Consider the following 18,892-nt stretch of genomic DNA (forward strand, 5'->3'; position numbering starts at 1 on the left):
GTTCACATTTTTGCATATCTACCTGTTCAGAAAAATTACATCATCTTTATTAACGAGCTGTGGCAGTGGCATGTGTGCTGGCAACTACCAGCAAAATGAATTTTCCCTAAAGAAAATCTTGCTTTTGTCCCAAGTGCTTTGTGTATCTCCAGTGGCATTTAGAGTAAAATTGGAAATCTTCTGAGCCTCCCATCAGACTTTGGAGCTGATTTTCACACGGTGGGTGTTTCTTGAAGGGAGTGTGTGCAGTGAATCAGGTAATGAGTTGAAGTGGAGGCAGGCACACCCTCTACTGCTTCTGATTTCTTTAGACAACTCCTGAGGTAAATATTCAGGGTTTTTTTCTTACAGTTGATATGAGAAAACATCATGCATTTAATGTGGATGTTAAATATGTGATCAATGCCAGCCTAGAGAGATTACATGGATTTTTCCAGTGTCTCTAGCAGTGTTTCTCTAATTCTCACAGCAAGCAGTGGGTACGATGAAAAGGCTCCTTGACCTTCAGCAGGAAATCCCCAAATATAGAGCAACTCTGTAGAGCTGTGGACACACCTAAACTGCGTTTCTCTCTCTTTATGTTTGGGCAGTGGTGACTCAAGTGCTGTAGCATTTGTCCTATTTCATTAACCTGGGTAATCTGAAGAACAATGGATTGTGCGTTTTTACACTTAAAGCAAACCGTAGTCCTGGCAATGGTTGTGATCAGTGCCACATCTCATTATGAATGTGAACGCGTTTCATTTTCTAAGTGTGGAGCAGCTTTAGGTAAGATAGAGTGCTTTGACTTTTCCATCAGCCGAAGGAGGGCTTCCTGCACGGTCATGTGTCAAAAACTGAAAACCATATAATGGTTTGCACGACGCAGACTGGAAACGTGGGAAGGTCTTGGTGAGATCATGCTGCCAGGGAGGACCTGAAAGCTGGGCCAGCCTCTGAGAAAAGAAATCTCTGCAGCCATTGCACTGTGCAGCCCAGCCTGTTTCTGTTTGCCTTAGTGCGTACCTGCGGGTGGGTATGGCAACACGGGTATGGGCAGCGTGGGAAGTTGACTTTGGCAGCAGTCCTGCATCCAGCAGGCACTGTAAGGAACTAAATTGTTGTCTCTTCATTATTGCAGAGCCCTGCAAAGATCAACCCTGGGACTGCCAAAATGTCAGCAAATCTTTGCTTGCTTCTGGACTATGACTCCATAGCGAATGGCCATGCTTATGGGGGGTCAAATGGCTTCTGGATGCGTTGGCAGCCCTGACACAGCCAAGGCATCCCCTTCATCCCCTTGCATCCTTTTCCATTTATGTTCAGAGGTTTCTGCTGCAAGGGAGCACAGGCCTGTTGCTTAGCTGTTGGTTGCTTTGGAAAGCAATGTGCTGTAAATATAGCATTTGACTGTCTTTGGACTAAACAGTAAGTCAATTCAGGATTTGGCTATGAGAGCTGGATTCAAAGGGAAAACTCCCATTTCCTTACATGTGCTCTGGGCTCCATCTCAGCTGCACATAAATCCATGTGCCCGGCACCAGAGCTCGCCAAGCAACCACCACACGGCTTCCTTACACAGCAGAAGCTTTTCTCCATACGTTCAGTGAGGAAATGGGCTTTTATATGGGCACACGTCGATAGAAGCATGGTTTAATATGAAGATGTTATCTATGAATTGCCTGACTTTGCATAACTAAAATAGCAAACATAACATTGCTTTAAGAGTTTTGCATTTGCTTTCTCAGCACAGAATGAGTATATTCAATTATTCTACACTTTTCCCCAGCAGTTCTCACATTTTCTTTTACTACTACATTCAGTTTATAGTATCTTGCCTTAATTTTGATTACTTACTTCCTGTCCAAAAAGTGAGCTCAGCCACCTATATCTGCTGCTGGAAATGAACACCACTCATTTGCCAGAACATCAAACAAGGCTGAGTGCTACTGTAGGAAAAAACCTTGACCCCAAATGATAACAATCCCCATGAGTGTTAGCTGAGATTCAGTGGGGTGGTTTTACACTTTAATCATAGAATCATATCATAGAATTATAGAATGGCCTGGGTTGAAAAGGACCACAATGACCGTCTAGTTTCCAACCCCCCTGCTATGTGCAGGGTCGCCAACCAGCAGACCAGGCTGCCCAGAGCCACATCCAGCCTGGCCTTGAATGCCTCCAGGGATGGAGCATCCACAGCCTCCTTGGGCAACCTGTTCAGTGCGTCACCACGTGTTGGTGAATTGTGATTATTGTCCATCGCTTTAGACAAAGCTCAGAGAAAGGAAGAAAAAAAATAGAAACCCAAAGGTCAGCAGTGAGGCAGAGAATGGTCTGAGAAGTCTGAGTCCCAACAAAACAGTTGTGCCTGACCTTCAGCACCTGCACACAGCAGCTCTGGGCGGATGCTGAGCACGGTGACCGCAGGGTTCTGACTGCAGCCTTCACTGAGCACTTACCAGTTTTGCCTGTGCAACAAAGGGGTGCAACACAGGCAGAAGGTCTGACTTTTCCAGTGCACTCTGAGCTGCTTTTGTGGTCGTGTGTGCTGGAGAGCATACACAGAAAGAGAAAAAAAGAAAAAAAAAAAAGGGGGGGGGGGGGGGGGGGGGGGCGGGGCGCGGGGTGTTAGAAGAAATGAGAAGATGAGAGGTTTGGATACCTCAAAGATAGGGTATTGTGGTGTTGTTACAAGGGAGAGGACAGGGAGGATGGGGACCATCCCCAGCAAAGATTTCCTCCTTCGCATCCCTTCCTCTGACAAGACACTTGTGAGCTGCGAGAGAAGGGAAAGCGGCAGTGCGGGGCCGCACCGTGCCCCTACAGGAGCCCCCCACCATGCGCTCACCGCGGGGGCGGTCACCCCAAACCCTCCACGTCTCACTGCTCCCGCCACGCACCCGCGAGTGCCCCCCGGCGGGGGTGGGGGCGGGCGGAGGGGTGCGGGGGGCGGCCCGGGGCTGCGCTCCCTCCCTTCCTCCGTCCCTCCGTCCCTCCCAGCCTCAGGTGCCGCCGGGGGAGCGCGGCGGGGCGGAGGCTTTGCTGGATCCGGCAGGTGGGGGCCGGGGCTGTGGAAGGGGAAGGGACCGGGACCGGCGCGGCCCCCCCGGGGGAGGCGGGCGGAGGTTCGGGAAGGTGCAGGGGCTCGTTGCCATGGCTTCCTGCAAGCGCTGCCGGAGGAGATAGTGATGCCAGTCACGGAGGGACCCCTCTTCCTTCTCGTGGGTGTGTAGTGGGGCTGGGTTGGGCTTTTTTTTAATTATTTTTTTATTTTTTTTGGAGGGGTGGAGCGATTAATTTGGAGAGCCGGGACGGGCTGTGGAGCTGCTGCTGCAGGACCGGCTGCTGCCTCCTCTGCCCAAGGTAACGGCGGGGGGTGTGCGTGGGGGTCCAGCTTAGAGCTTCGGGGGTGCCCTGGCAGCGGGGCGCCTCTCTCCGCTTTTTCACCGCAACCTCTTTGAATTTCACGTTCATCTTTCTCCCTCTCCCTGTAACGTAGCCGCTCCCGAGCGCTCCGCCCTGAGAGGCAACGAGGAACCGCGCCGGGCTCGGCGGTGCGGAGGAGCCGGCAGGTGCCCGCGGCTCCCCAGGGCTGCCCTCCCCGCAGGTCTCTGCCGAGCGGCCGCTGCCCCGGGAAAGTTTGCGGCGGGTGCGGGGCGCGGTGCGGAGCCCCGGGGGAGAGGGGGACGGGGGGGTGGTGATGCCGGTGATGCCGCTCCTCGCTCTCGTGCTGGGTTAGCGGGATTCAAGTTTGCGAGCCCGGATGCCGTTCATTTGTGACAAATAGTTGTTGCTTGGTTTGTTGTTATTATAATACATTTTATTTTCCCCTCATGATTTTGGAGAGCATCTGATTATTATTATTATTATTTTCATGCGGTAACTAAATAATTGCTGGTGTCTTCAGGTGTGCGTGGCTCTTTTATCTTCCCTCCTCTGGGGGAGCGATGTGAGTGCTGTAGAGCTGCACGATGCCCCGATGCTCAGTACTCTGTGCCGTCTGCAGTTACGTACAGAGAGTCGTTTCTGGGAGCACTGGGGTCTCAGCCAGGTTCGGGTTTTCAGCATGCCGAGAGGTGCTGCCGTCTGCATGTCTTCCAGCAGCCGGATGCAGTGAGGGGAAACAGCCATCACTCACACAACTAACGTTACTCTCCGTATTTTGGGGCTGAAAGGAGTTAGGCTGTGGTGTGTTGGATAACATTCAGATGTTCAGCTGTAACTCAACAGATAGAAAGCAAGCATTTTTATTCTCAGCTCTGGATGGAAGCAGTGTTGCTTGAAGCATGTTTTTGAGAATTTCAGTGCGACTTGACAGGTAGCATTTTTGTGTGACTGTCAAGGGTTTATTTGATGTGTCTGAGTTAAACACACGTTGTGCAGCTCTCACAAATACTAATCCATACACAGCAAACAGAAAATATTATGATGTGGTTAAAAATCTGGGAAAAGGAGATGGGGGAAAGGCTGCACCTGACGATGAACGTGATTTGTTCTTTTATTGCCATACGTGAATGGGAGCAGTGTTGCTGTGTTGGAGCCGGGCATGTGGGCCTTCACCCACTGCTCCCATGGGGCGCTCACTGGTGTGAGGGATCCATGTGTGACTGCTGCTGTGTTAATTCTTTGCTGTTGCTTCAAAGTGATGGGTTTCCTTTGTCTTTCAAAACAAACAAGCCCTCTCCCAGTGTCTGTAAGGAAACACAAGGTTCTTGCTAGCCATTTTCCATGGTCCTTAGGCCATGGCCCTGCTGGCAGCAGCGTTTGGCTTGCAGAAGAGCACAAGACCGAGCTGTGTTACACAGAAATGAGATGCGAATGATAATGTACCAAGGTTTGTAGGTTCCTCCAGGAGTGTGGAGTATGGCATGGTATGTGCTAAAGTGTCATTGAATGTCTTTAGTCAAAGAGTGTGCGGCAATCCAGGAGTTGCAGAAGTTTTGCCCTAAGTAACACTCAGTTTTGAAAGCAATTCCTTCTCTAAAATGGGGCTATTTATTATTGTCTTTATCAAAAGAGGGATAAAATGAATTCTGAATGTGTGGCTGAAATAAAGAGGCTGTTCTTCTCTTATATACATCTTTATACGTCTTCATTACATTTAACTCATTCTCAGTGTAAATGAATGTAATTACTATGGACGTTTAGTGTGTGTTGCTTCAGTAATTAAACACAGTGAATCAAAGCATAATGCTCTATTTCTCTACCCCAAGAAGTGCAGTAGATAAGCCTTCCTTCACAAGAAGGACTATATTATTCACAACATTAATGTTTACCGCGGGTGGCTTGGATTGGAGCCATCTTGTTTGCCAATAAAAATGTACTTTATCGGTTGTTTGGAAGGAAAAAGGGAGGCAGGTAGATGTGCATTGTGTGAAATGATGTGGTGGACACTGGCAGCTGAAATGAGGCAGGATCCTCCAGTTTCCCCAGTGGGAGAGGCCAGGGACTACTTTAAACACTACTAATTAGTACAGTTTATCTTGCATGCTTTACAATGCTGCAGTTAGTTAATTATAGCCTTTCCCATTAGCGGTATGCTAAGAATAATGAATTAACTTATCACACAGATCAAAAGAACATCTACAAAGTTTATCTTCGAAGAAAGAAAGTGTCATTGTGAGGCAGGAAGTCCCCGTGGCTTTCCCAAGGCGCACATTTGTTGGAATTCCTTCGCTGGCGCTGCGGCGCCTGATGAATGACTTGAATTGATCCCAAACAAGTGACACTGGAGCTGCTGGTTGCTTAGCAACTCGCCAAGATGCCACAATTTCTTTTGGTATATTTGTCCAGCAAAGTAGAAATTCTGTTTTGTCAAAGATTTTTTTTTTCTTCCTGCCAGCACAAAGCGGACCTTATAACAGCCATAGATTATGCATAATTAAAAATGATGCATCAGTGCCGAGCCTGGCCAGCAGCATGGGGATGAAAAAAAGAGCAGAAATCTTACTTGTAAACCATATTCCAGTGTTAATGTGCTCAGTGTTTTATAACAAGTTTCAATTGTCCTTTCTCAGTCAGACTTCTGTTTAGGGGAGGGGAAAAAATCCACTAGTGGGAGAAGCAAGTCTAACAAAGATGCTCCTCTACCAAATGCCTTTTGAACCATTCCTGTCATGCTGTCTTGAGATGTGAGATCCTGCGAGGTCTCGTGGAGTCACACCGTGCTGCATTATGAGGAAATGAAACGCAACATGGCACATGGGGTCTGGTCGTTGTCTGCCTGGTGTCGGGGCAGCCTGGCATGTCCTGCAGCCCGTGTGTCTGGAGATGTCTGCCAGGTTGTTGTTGCAGAAGAAATTGGTTGCTTATCTTATTTCGTATGAGGAAATAACAGACATAGCACTCAAAGGGCAAAAGGAAGATAGAACTGTTGCTGTCATGTACACCCAAGATACCAGTACTGGCTCTACATATCTTCTCTCAACCTTCACAGAGTTCATATATGCCGAATCCTGCTTTTATTTCAGTGTTTATTGGCACCTTTGTGTCCCTTTGGCACCTTTGTGTCCCTTTGTGTCCCCTCCACAGCATCTTAGCTGTGGAGTGCATCTTGTGAGGGGAGCTTTTCAGCTGTCCCATCCCCACTTGCTGCCCTTTGGTTGGGATTACAGGGAGACTGCACAAACCAGATTCCTTTTAGGTGAATCAAAGTCAGAGTAGCTGTTTACTTTGTGCAGGCCTGCTACTGATGGGCTTTTCATTTGTGGCCTCCTGACTACAGCTAGAGCAAAGCCTTTGTACTGTGTGCGGGTGGATTTGGGGTTCTCAGTGTGGTTTTGCTATATTTGCCTCCTCTGTTGAGCTCTGCTGCTTGCTAATATAGACATGTCCTTTTCCATCAAAACGGTAACTAAGAAAAGGTATTCCAGGGCTAGGAGAATTGTGGGCTGTCATGGCATTTATTTTCTCATTGGCATTCTGAAAGATTTCTTCCTCCCTCTTGGTGAGAAAAAAGAATCCAGGGATTTTTCCTGTTTCCTAGATAAAGACCTTGGGTCCTGCATGATTTACTGGCTTGCTGGGCTGGGAGGGGTTATACGGCATTGCAGATAGCAACTGCTGCCGTGTATCGACCACAGTGAACCAAAACTCAACTCATCGTTTGCCATTAGTGCTAGGCTAAGATTGTTACTGTTCATAATCTGTGTACTTCCACGCTGGGTCCTGTGTCCGTCTTGCTCCCATGTGTCCCTCTGGATTCCTGGGGAATGAGTCCATCTGAATCCTTTAGAACAAGCTGGCTATTTATTACCTTCTGCAGCAAGAAATAAATGTTCCAGTAGGAAATAAACATCACAGGGGCTGGAGATCTGTGAATATGTAAGACTGTTCTTACTTTGCAGGGAACAAATCTACAGCTGTGGTGAAGAGGGTGAGAAAAAGATTAGATTTCTTTGCTGAGTAAGCTGGCGTGTATTTCTGTGTTTCTCTTATTTTCAGTTGTGGAGTAGATGCCATATACTCCATGGATGTCCATGCAATGTAGAGGAATACATCCAACTCATCATCAAGGGCCACTGGTTAACAGATTGTCATCTCCAGGAAGAGTGGTGAATGCCAAAAGGAAAGCACTTATGTGTGCTTTATTGAGGAATTAGTATTAGTCCCTGTTATTAGAAGCTTATTAGCACAGTTTGGGGCATGCTTTTAGCCAGAGAAGATACTTTTACATATCTGAAGATGTCATGTATGAGCCTTCCTAATATTTCATGTTGTTACTTGTGGTGGTAGATTTTTGGTCCAGATTTAGGGATGTTGTTCTGCTGTGTGTCAAAATCAATGCCCCCAACTCAAGTTGTTTTTTTCTTATCTTGTTTTTTTTTTTCCTTCTCTGAATGAATGTCCCTGCATCTGTCTTATACATTGATTTCTGTAAGTACGTTTGCATACCCAAATGTTGATTAGTAATTGCCTGTGCTCTATAAACAGATAAGGGCAGGCAGAGCTATTTGGGATGCTCGGTTTTATACTGCTGTCGGGTCCCAGCACCCTTTATGGAATACACTGTGCTGATCACAGAGGCGGTGCGATCTGCTATTTTCTGAGGCTGCAGCATTCCTCTTAGCAGATGTTTCCTTCTTCCTTCATTACACCTGGATGTATGAAACTCCACAAAGTGCAGGTGGAAAACAGTTTATCATAAAAATTAGTATTTATAATATTGTTACAGCCAAACTACTGCTAGTTGCTGGGAGTGTGAGCTCCAGCAACCTGCTCTGTTTAAGGATGAGATTTACGTTACATTCTCTATAAGGCTTTTTAGGTATTCATATTTTCTTTTGACCATTGCTAGCCCTCCCTTTTTTCCACGTATGGAGAAAATTGCCAATTTTTCTTTCCAGGCAGTTTTCATCCTTTTGCTGAATCAGCAATCAGATGGGATGAAATTGGAGGTGCAGTGGGGATGGACTTGAGTTAGGGGTGATGAGGACACTGGGGAGAACAGGACTTGGTGGGAACAGGCCTGTCTGCCTCGGAACAGCCCCGTGCTGCATTCCCAACAGGCAGCCTACACACCGCAGATTTAGCTGTGATGAGGAAACAGATCTCCAACCAGTGTGCCCATCCTGTCCTCTGAGCTTACGGTGAGGAAGGACGTGGGGAATTGTAGAATAACTTGAGTTGGAAGGAACCCACAAGGATCACTGAGTGCAGCTCCTAGCTCCACACAGCACCACTCAGAATTCAAGCCATATTTCTGAAAGTGTGGTCCAACCACTTTTTGAACTCTGTCTAGCTTGGTGCTGCAAGGATGCTGTAGGCCACCCCATGGTCTCTGGGCTGAACAAACCTGGTGGCATTAGCCTGTCCTTACAAGTCTTGCCCTCCAGACTCTTCCCTCATCTTTGTAACCCTTTTTTGGACACAGATAGTTCTGTGCTGCAGGTGACGTAGCAGTGAGGTGTGCCCTTGGTCCTCTGCGCGTGGCTTCGCATATGTGCTACATCTTCAGCCTGATAGGTTATCTAGGTGTGGACGTGTCTGGAGCGCTATAGATGGGATAAAACTGTGTGAAGGGCATCTGTAATGGTGGGATCTGTCCTCTTGAATAGAAGTAACTATTTTCAAGTAGTGACAGCACAAAATTGCATTTTCAAAGCAGCAGGTCTAAAGATTTGAGTATGTCCTCTTGCCCTTCAGTGTAGCCTGGTCAGTAAGATGGCTTCACTGCTTTTAAAAATCTCTTTTTGATTGTCTCTGTGTAATGGGATCCCCCAGAGGTGATGTGGAAGGCTGGTGGTCACTTTTCAGGCCGGCATCCCAGATGAAATCAATTCTTGAGGTGGTAACCTTCTGAGAGGAAGGAGGAAAACTGGACAAATCCATCTTTCAGTCTGCATCTTCTTTGCCAGCTTTCTGCATGTGCCACAGCCAAGCTGTGTCAGCCTCAGTGCTTGGTTGGTGGCTGTAGGCGCTGTGTAGGAGAGGAGAGGGCTGCCTTCAAGGGGAGCATCCCTGCAGCTTCATGGGTTATATGAAAGATGCATCAGTCTGTTCTGCCCTGTGTATTAAAGCTGATGGAAACCTACAACAACATTTGGTAAATAATGGCTGCTGCCTTTGCAAAAGCCCCAGTGTTTGAAATAAAATTATTCTTGATGAAAGACTGCTCTACTTATAGGAAAAATAAAATTGTTCTTCCAGGGCAGAATTATTTCTTCCTTGGAAAATACCTTAACAGTGCTTTCAGCTAACAGTAATGACTAACTCAATGGCTTTTGTTTACATCCAGGTGTTTTTTGTGTGTTTGTTTTTTTTTTAATTTACTGAAATTAGAGAATCAATAATAAAGGATCACCTGCAGATTTTGAAATATCTGCAAAATCAGTCTCACACCCATCACAGTCTGTCTTTACTAACTGAGCTATTGGTATTTGTACCAATGGAAGACTGTTATTTCCTATGAAAAATAAAACCTTACTACGTTGGTGTGACTTGAGGGATTAATACTGCACACAGAAACCCGTGGTGAAGTCATGGCGCCACTGAAATAGATGGTCAAACTCGCTCTGACCTCTGCAGAGTCAGGTTTTTGTCCCAAGAGTGATGAAAATCTAATTTACAACCTAACCAGTTGGAGAAATAGGCGTAATGGCTCGGATCCGTGACTGATACAAACGGCGGTGGTTGGGCTGGCTGATTGAGTTACGCTGGCTCCCACCATCTGGGCTCCTGCAGGACGGGGTCAGGCTGTGTGCGTGGGCAAACAAGCGTGTGACAAACTTCTCTGCAGCATCTCCTATCGAGTGGCATGTTCTTGTCTCTTATTTTGACTGGAAACAAAACAGCACGAGACAGCAGTGAATATTCCTGTTTCCCAAGTCATGCAAACTACAGATTTTGTGCTGTAAGCTATGGAGCAGTCGTGATTGAAGGGCTGTCCCGGGGATACAAAGCAGAGGAATACCTACTGTGTTCCATGTACAGTGCTGCCATTGAAATACATGCCTCTTGCTCAGAATTGACCACCTGCATGACAAATGCACCTCTCCATTACCGTTGGAATGAGGCTGGATGAGGCTCTCACCTAAATCTGGGGTTTTTACTATCTCTGATTCTCGTGTTAGGTTGCAGCATCCCTGCTGTTTGTGTCTCTGTGGAGCTCAACTGGTGATTTTGACTGCCCTGCTGGCAGGTGCTTTTTGGCTAATTCCTGCCCAAATGATACCAGCTTGCTGGGAAGTGTGCTAAGGGAATTGCTGAGAACTGAGTTCCACAGAGCCCAGTGCTTTAATAAAGGTAAAGTGCAGTAGGTGTGGTGGCACCAAAAGGAACGCAGCCCACCTGGTTGTGCAGCCCCTGAGGAACAGAAGTTTCTCCAATTGGCTTCCACGTGTGCAGGATCCTGCCTCTCTGAGCAGTGTACCTAATTACCCTGCCCGTGCAGCACATCGTCATTGTGAGCGCTTCCTGCTGACAGGCAGCTCTGTGCAGCGAAACCCCACCTAATTCCACAACAGAACGAGATAAAAATATCATCCTTGGTGCATAAGAAATATGTTTCAGTATTTGTAAAAAAACAAAACAAAACAACAGGCAGCAAACAAATCTTATCGTGTGTATCACAAAATGGGAAAAAAAAAATCTGGGATAATCTTCGCATTCAGCAGACAAGCAGTATTCTCTGTACAAACCTCTTCCACTATCATCCTCCAAAATGTATGCTAAGCTTGTCTGTGCACAAAGCTCCTTGTAATGGGTCATGGTTCGACCAAATTTTTTATCCCTGAATAGTGCTGCTATAGAAAGGGAGCAGTGTATTTTGCAGTGTTATTTATATAATGCACTCCCTGAAAACAGTAACGTATGCAAAGCTTTGAAGCTCAGGCAATGGCAATCCATTTAACCATTTATAGTTTTATGTTTCTTATAATCCCTGAATCCGAATGTCCCCAGAGAGGGAATTGGCCCTTAAAAAATTTTAGACCTTTAAATGAAATGAATTTAAATTCACTCATTTGCATTCTTCTTTTTTTTTCCCTCTGCCTGAATGAGATATTACCCCAGTAATTGAACTGTAACTTTGCTACAGGTAAATAATGTACGACAGCTTATATTCCAAATGCTTCACTGCTTTAGGGTTGTGCAGTGCTAATCCAGCAATTTGCAGCACACCTTGGAGACGGGACGTGTCCACTCCACTTAGGATCACTGAGTGCTGGGCTGAGCTTCATTTAATGCACAGTATTCAGTGTGCTTCTGGAGTGGAGACTTGCAGGGATGCTGCAGGGTGATGAAGTGGGCATCCCTGGTAAAATTAGGGAGACTAACTGATTTTAGTTAGAGCAGGTGGAAGCGATGCTAGGAGAGGTGTGATGGATTAAAGGGTTGGCATGTCCATCAGAAAGTCTTTCTTCGTGTCTTTGGAAAAGGTTGTGATGTGTCATACAAGGCTGCTGAAATAGTTTTGGCTCTGTTAGTAAAGTGAGAAGGAGGATGGACAGCTTTTGCTGGGGTTCTATAGGGCCCCAACTCTTCCAGGTCATCAGGCAGTAATGCTGGTTATCTAAGAACTGTATGTGAGCTGGGGAGACCTCCTGCTTTTTGGCCTCTTGTGCATTGTGGTATGCTGCAGGTACACCACAGCAGTATGGGTGCAAAGAGAGAAAGCAGAATAGGGAAGGGGACGGTTGTCTGGAGAGTTTGACATCAATCCAAGAAAAACAGAGGTAGAGTTGATAGAGGACTGAATTGATATGGGGTCTGGAGAGAGAATTAAGATCAGTCTCTGGAGCTTTCAGCAAAGGGAGCCCATTCCTGGTGAGGTTATGTGGTTGCTGGGTATAGGTAACGAAGCAGCTCTGTGGCAGAGTTCTCTAGGCATTAGATTTGGTATCTGCTGACATTTCAGTTTAAAAGAAAAAAGTTAGTATGTAGTACTGTCAGCGCCCTGCTTGATGAATTAAGATTTATCCAACAAGTCTGAAATGATGTCTGTCCGTGAGGATTCTTTTCTGAAACGTGTGCTTCCAGTGCAGCTGCACTGGAATGAGAACTGGTCCTGAGTCTGCTTAACGTCTATCAATAGTCTGGACGTGGAGATTTAATGACCACTGCCACAACTGTGGGTAAGGCAATACTGGTAGTGTGAAAATGATGATTTGTATGGAACCGACTGAGCTGGCAAGGTGTTCCTCCTTCCATCCTCCTAGGAGCATGAGCCTTAATGAACGCGTTGTGGGATGTATCCACCAGGGGAGTCATCGTGAAAGGATGGGGAAGGGGCACAGCAGGCAAGGAGGGGCAGATTGCTTCCCAATGGGATGCTGAGGTTGAAGGACCTTTTGATATAGGTGTGGTTTTCATCTGAGAGCATGAAAAACTGCGGCCAGCTCTGATGACAGCAGTTTTAAAAAGTTTGCAAAACTGATAAGTCAAGAAAATAACCACAGTATTGATTTGAAATGTGGAGAAAATTCCCCTCAGTGAGAGGTTTAGAGAACTTAATCTGCTGAGCTCATCAAAAAGAGGATTGAGAAGGGACTTAATTATAGGGACAAGTATTTTCATGGGGGAAGCATACCCAGCTTTTTAATCAAGAAGAGGAAAGAATAATGAGAAGCAATAGCTGGAAGCTGGAGCCAGACAGTGTCAAACTGGACATTAAGCACACATTTTTTTTTTTTTATCTGTGATTAACCACTGGAACGTGTAATGGTGTGTTCAGATCAAGGCTGGATATCGTGTGTGATAGGATCAGTCAGACACACGTTACTGGATAGAATTTGCAGGCAATGGGGAAAAGTACAGAAGGGTTCAAGTGCCTTAAATTCTGTGAGCTTTGAAAAGTCAGTCAAAGGAAGAAGATTTAAAAAAAAAAGGGGGGGGGGGGGGGGGGAGGAAGAATATATATGGAAAGCATAAAAAGGAGAAGCAGAATATAAGGAAGGAATTTTGATTGGAGAGAGAGAGAGTGCTTTTTTTCTGAATTTGAGAGCATATGTCTCCGCAAAGTGAGTTTTGGCACTGAAACACCTTGAGTGTTGGCAGCACTGGAGTCATCTGTTACATAGTCAAAACAGCAAATTTGGATTCTCTGCTTTGTTAATGATGATGGAGAAGCCTCCCATTTGCCATTTGGGCGTTTGGCACCGCGGGCTCTCCGTTCTGCTGCTCCACAAGCAGACAGAGCAATCAGCTTCACTTAGATGTGATGGGGCTGAGGGCTGTTTCCCCCTTGAGGGCCATGGCACGTTCCCCAGGAGTGAAGGGCATGTCATGGATTGTCTGGGCTCCTCCTTATCAGCGGCAAGCTGTGACTGTGGTCTCGGTTGCCCTTCACCTTATTGACTCAAATGTGACACACAAAAATTTTAAAAGGGCTGTGCTTTTGTACAGTTAAAACAAACATAGGAAATCCAGCAAGGAAGCCTACTGGTCTCAGCTAGTTTGCTTGCATTGTATCTTTGTATATATTTGTCCTCATGAAACAGTTTCACCACATCAGTGATTGCGTTGTCTTTTTCCCAGGGAAACATGCTTTGTTTCAAGTGCTCACAGTGCCTGATAACCAGGTAGTCATTAATATAAATGCCACGTTGTGATTCTTCTATGAGAAAGTAGAATAGTCAGCTGAAGATCATGGTCCAGGCATATTGGCTGATCAAATCTGGATATTGTCTCTGGATCTACAGTTGTAATGGAAGTGGAACGTGTGCTGTAAGGGCTGTACATCACTTTGCTATTGTGGGAGCTCTTTATCCAGGACAGAAAATGGCTTTTCCTGTAAAGCTGAGAAGTGCTGTCTTATGTCCAGCCGAGTTTGTACTTGTTTTGCAGTGAGAAATGACTTGCATAAGATAGTGTTTATTTGTGTGTTGGTTTTGTTTTGTTTTTTACAAGTTCATCACAAAGTTATTACCTTTGTTTAGCAACATTGCCTATATTGCATTTGGAGAAGAGTATTTATTCCGGGATCTTTACAATGGAAATTAGCAACATGTTTCATCCACACTGTTTAACAGAAACATAAACTCTTTGTGACCAATTAAGGCTCTGATTTACCTGCAGTTCTGCATAGGTCAACAGTTTCTTCCCCCTGTGGCCATCAATATTTCCCATAGCCAGCAATACTGAACAGAGGTTTTCTTACTTCTGGGCCAGAATGTGGGCATTTTCTGGACTTTGCTAAAACCTGGGCTTATTATGGTAATGTCCTCCTTGAAACGAGCAGGATGATTAAAATGTAAGAAACTGTTTTCTTTGGAGAAAAATATCATGCAAGAATGTTCTCATTACCTGTAATAATTGACTAACTGGGCAGTACTTATTCCAAAATACTGTTGGAAATCTATTGACCTTGACAACCGTTTTCTTTCTCAAACGGACATCTGAATAATTGTCTTTGCCTAAGGATTTCCCAGAAGCTGCTCTCAAACCAGAGTGGCACTTCAGTGTTTAACTCATGACATTGTGACATCCATTAGGAACAGAGAGGTAGGAATTACCCTATTCAATCCGATTAAACACCCAATTAACTTAGAAACCTATCTTTGTGAGTAACTAATACTAGATGACTCAACTCCTGAAGAAAATAGGGGGGAAAAGCCCCCACAGAAACCAACCAACCAGAAGAACAGCTTTCCTAACCCCCTCCTGTAAAGTCTCATTATAACAACTAAGGAGCAGCACAACCCTGAAAAAACTGTTTTCCTCTTACCAAGCACTTAGTGTTTGGCTTCCATCCCAAAACATGAGATCTATAGCCCTTAAATTCTTATCCTGCCTTGTGAAAGTATTATTAACACTTTTAACGTGTAATCACTTTCCTAACCACGATGCCCTTTGTATCAGTAATGTTTTGACAGAGAGTTCACAGTCAATTACTTATTATGATTTTCTTTCCCTCTTCAAATTTGCTGTCTCTTAATTCCAGTGTGATAATTAAAGTGACTGTTTGACCTTGTTTCACGTGTTGTCATGTATACCTGTACGTGCCTGTCATATTCATCCCTTGAAATACTTCATCTGTACGAGAAATACTACCAATTTCTTTCATTCCTTCTTAAAGAGCCCTTTAATATTTTCTTTATTTGTGACTCATTTGGTCTTTTCTGTAATGTCTTGAAATTCCTCTGAATTCAGTTATTGTTAATGTCAAAGATAAGAATGTATTAACAGTCCTTTCTAATGTATTCTGTACACACCTTCCTATCTCAGATGCATTTTGACCACCTTGGCCTGTTGAGGAGATGCTTTATATTAAAGGTTTTTTCTTTCTTTCTTTTTTAAATAAAATAATCCAATAGGAATGCAATTCTTTTTCAGGCTTCCATAGGCCAGGGGCTATTTGGTGAATTAAACTCCAGTGAAATAAAATGAAACAAATCTATTATTGTTTTGGGAAAGTCATGTTTAGGTCACAGGCCATTTCTAAATATAGGAGCAATTAATGTCTCCGTGCGCTGATGATTCTTGCCTCCCGCAAGGTTCCTCACAGTTTCCTTGGAAGTGACGCACTGAACAGGTTGCCCAAGGAGGCTGTGGATGCCCCATCCCTGCAGGCATTCAAGGCCAGGCTGGATGTGGCTCTGGGCAGCCTGGTCTGCTGGTTGGCGACCCTGCACATAGCAGGGGGTTGGAACTGATGATCACTGTGGTCCTTTTCAACCCAGGTCATTCTATGATTCAGGCAGTGCCCTCTGAGTGGGCAAAGTGTGAAAATGATACAACGTATATAGACATAATAGAGATATATGGACCCTGTGACTTAAACTGATTGCCATTGGTGTGGTTTTGCATGGAATTATTTAATGGGCATGGCAGTTCTTGGAAACAGAAATGAGTTTGGGAGGCAATAGGTCTTTAGCATATGTGTTTTTACAAACTGTTTTGTGTAATAGGCAGTAACTTTTGCCTTGGGCTTCTGAACGTGATATTATCTATCTTCCTGGAAAGGAGTCGGAGTACTGGCAGCATCTGATGAGGCTGGAAGGAAAACAAACAAAAACGAAGCAGCTCAATATGGAGGCTACCAGGCTATAGTTTCATTCTAGAGACATGAATTATGGCATTTGAAATTACCCATCTACAATGTGTTTGCATGAACGTAGATATAACTATACAGCTACTAGTTCGTATCGTTGTCATATGCAGGCATATGGGAAGTGCCAGAAAGCTTTGTCTACTAATGATTTCTGGTTCTAATATTTCATGTCCACGTCTCTCTGCGGTTATGGAGAGGTGATTCAGTTTTCCTCTGTTTTGGGGTACCACTTTTATTTGGGGGTTCCTCCCTGCAGATCGCATTTTCCATGTATTTGGCTGCAGGAACTTGTTGTGGCAGATGTTATGACTCGGAGCAGATGAGAAGATTCAGTTTGCTATCTTTTTTTTTGCCTTTTTTTTTTTTTTTTTCCTTTTTCATAAGTGACTTGCCCCCAGGCATGTTTTGACAGGGGAGATATCATTTCAAATTAGAATGTGAACGTGGAGGCTTTCCAAAGCTACAAATTGCAGAAATTTCTCAGCATGGCTCAAAGAGGAAAAAAAAAAAGAAGTATAGTGCATGCTGATGGCTTTCTGTGGTGGGGGGTATTGCTGCAGTGTAGCTCTGATGGTTAACGCTGTAGTTAATGGTTTTGTTACAGAGTTGGACACAAGAGGCAGTGACCACGAGTGAGCTGCCTTCACTACCTTCTTTTAATAACTAAAGCTTTGACAGGCTTGCTGCTTTGACCACTCTTGTTATTTTTTTTCTTAATTGATGTTGCAGATAAGGTGAAAATGGAAGGAATACTGAAATATTTGTTTTGATCGAGAAATGTAGGGAAAAGAGGGTAAAAATAACATGAAACAGAAGACAGAACAACACGAACATTATATGAGACAGAACAAACTCATGAAAAAAGTAGGGAATGAGTCTGGGCTAGAATTGATGAAGGATTTGCAGCTTATCAGTGCATCCCTGCAGCAGCCCATGGAAGTTATAGAGGAAAGTCACTGTTTCAAGAAAGCAAATCTGGAGATTGTTCCAATGTTTATGGTATTGGGAGAGTGTTTGTGAAACAAACACAGAGTTGTGTTAGGTGGGTCGAGGTGTGTGCACTAATACTTGATGAAAACAAAACACTGCCCCTGTGAGCATCGTTAAGGCCACCCAAAGACACACAAGGTCTCTGCTCTGCCTTTTTGTATGCCCTCTGAGATCCTTGACCACTAGCTGGTTGCCTAGCTTCTCACTATTTCGTGAGATGTGCAATTTGTGCCAAAGCCTGTCTGTTGCTCCCCCTTCTAATAAGAAGTGAAGCACAAAAATTGGAATATGACAGTGGAAGAGCTGAAGAGAATCTGTCATTGATTAACCAAGGAAAGCAAAAGTCACTGTTGTGCATTACAAATCATACTGTCTGCACATAGGCGAGCATCTCGCTGCCTTCAGCTAGGCTGGGATTGGGATCAGTGGTTAAAAATCTCATTTCCCATACTTGTCTTAAATGGTCAGGTGAATCTGCAGCATCAGTGAGCTAACGATACTTTTAAGATGACAAATAATTTGGTCTAAAAACAGGCAATCTAGAGGATGCTCGCTGCTGAAGACTGCCAGAGGACTTTGCAGCAAGATGATTGCTTTTCTCCTTTAGAAAGGGGAGAGGTGCAATGAAGAGAGGAATTCTTTATAACTGTGTTTTTTGCCCTATTTTAGGAAAAATAATAGAGGGAGCATCTACGGTTCTGAATAGTATCCTGTGAGCTTCTGATGTCTGTGATGTGTCTGTCTTTTGAAGTGAGGGATCTTAATACTCCTTAACACTCCAGGTCTTTCTGGCAGTTTAAAGTTTTTCTTGAGAACATTTTTTGTTGCTGTTTTAATTGAAAGAAACCCTCATTCCTTGCCTAAATCTCCAGATATAGGAGTCACAATGAAAGTTTGGGGGCAGATGTGCACTGCTTGAAGCTGGCATCCTTGGAGCGGGCACTGGCTCTCTGAGTATATTATCCGTCTTCTGAGTTTCTTTCATTCTTCCCATCTTTATTTTCTTTTTCAGCTGTTCTTCCAGCTTTTGACCTGTGCTTCTTCTCTGCTTTTCACTCTTTCTCATCCAGTAACCGCCTTCTTTGTATTTTGCCCTAAAAATTTGTGTCGTCTTAATGTTGGTGTTTCCTCTTTTCTTAACATAACCTTTGACTACCAAAAATAATGACCAGGTGCCAACCATGAGAGATGCTGGGTAGCACGGAGAGAGCTTTGCTTGTCCACCAGCACTCCTTCCCTGCTCCCTTCCCACCATAGCTGGGCACCATGCACCAGCGTTCCCAATGTGGGAGCACCAGCAGCTCTACTTGTTGGGTTGCTATGTGTGTAGGTCAAGGCTGTAGCTTAGTTTTTGTGTGGCACTGAGGGGCTTTCCAGTGCTAGAGCTCAGGGCAGGTGTCATTGGGTTGGAGCATTCCTGCAGCTTCTGGG

General features: G+C 44.9%; 1 protein-coding gene across 20 annotated transcripts in view; it reads left to right on the forward strand.

Moving 5' to 3' along the window:
* Positions 1–2,971: 2,971 nt before the first annotated feature.
* Positions 2,972–18,892, forward strand: part of CHL1 (cell adhesion molecule L1 like) — a 108,915-nt gene continuing 92,994 nt past the window's right edge. For 14 of the 20 annotated variants that reach the window (XM_046900028.1, XM_040646312.2, XM_015293212.4 and 11 more), the window contains exon 1: positions 3,265–3,345. The gene's annotated coding sequence lies outside the window, so the exon portion shown is untranslated. Of the gene's footprint in view, positions 3,038–3,103; positions 3,208–3,260; positions 3,590–18,892 lie in introns of those variants that run through there. The other 6 variants (XM_040646314.2, XM_040646310.2, XM_040646320.2 and 3 more) reach the window with 3 other exon arrangements.

The sequence above is a fragment of the Gallus gallus genome, chromosome 12, assembly GCF_016699485.2.
Source record: "Gallus gallus isolate bGalGal1 chromosome 12, bGalGal1.mat.broiler.GRCg7b, whole genome shotgun sequence".
Classification (NCBI taxonomy): Eukaryota; Metazoa; Chordata; class Aves; order Galliformes; family Phasianidae; genus Gallus; species Gallus gallus.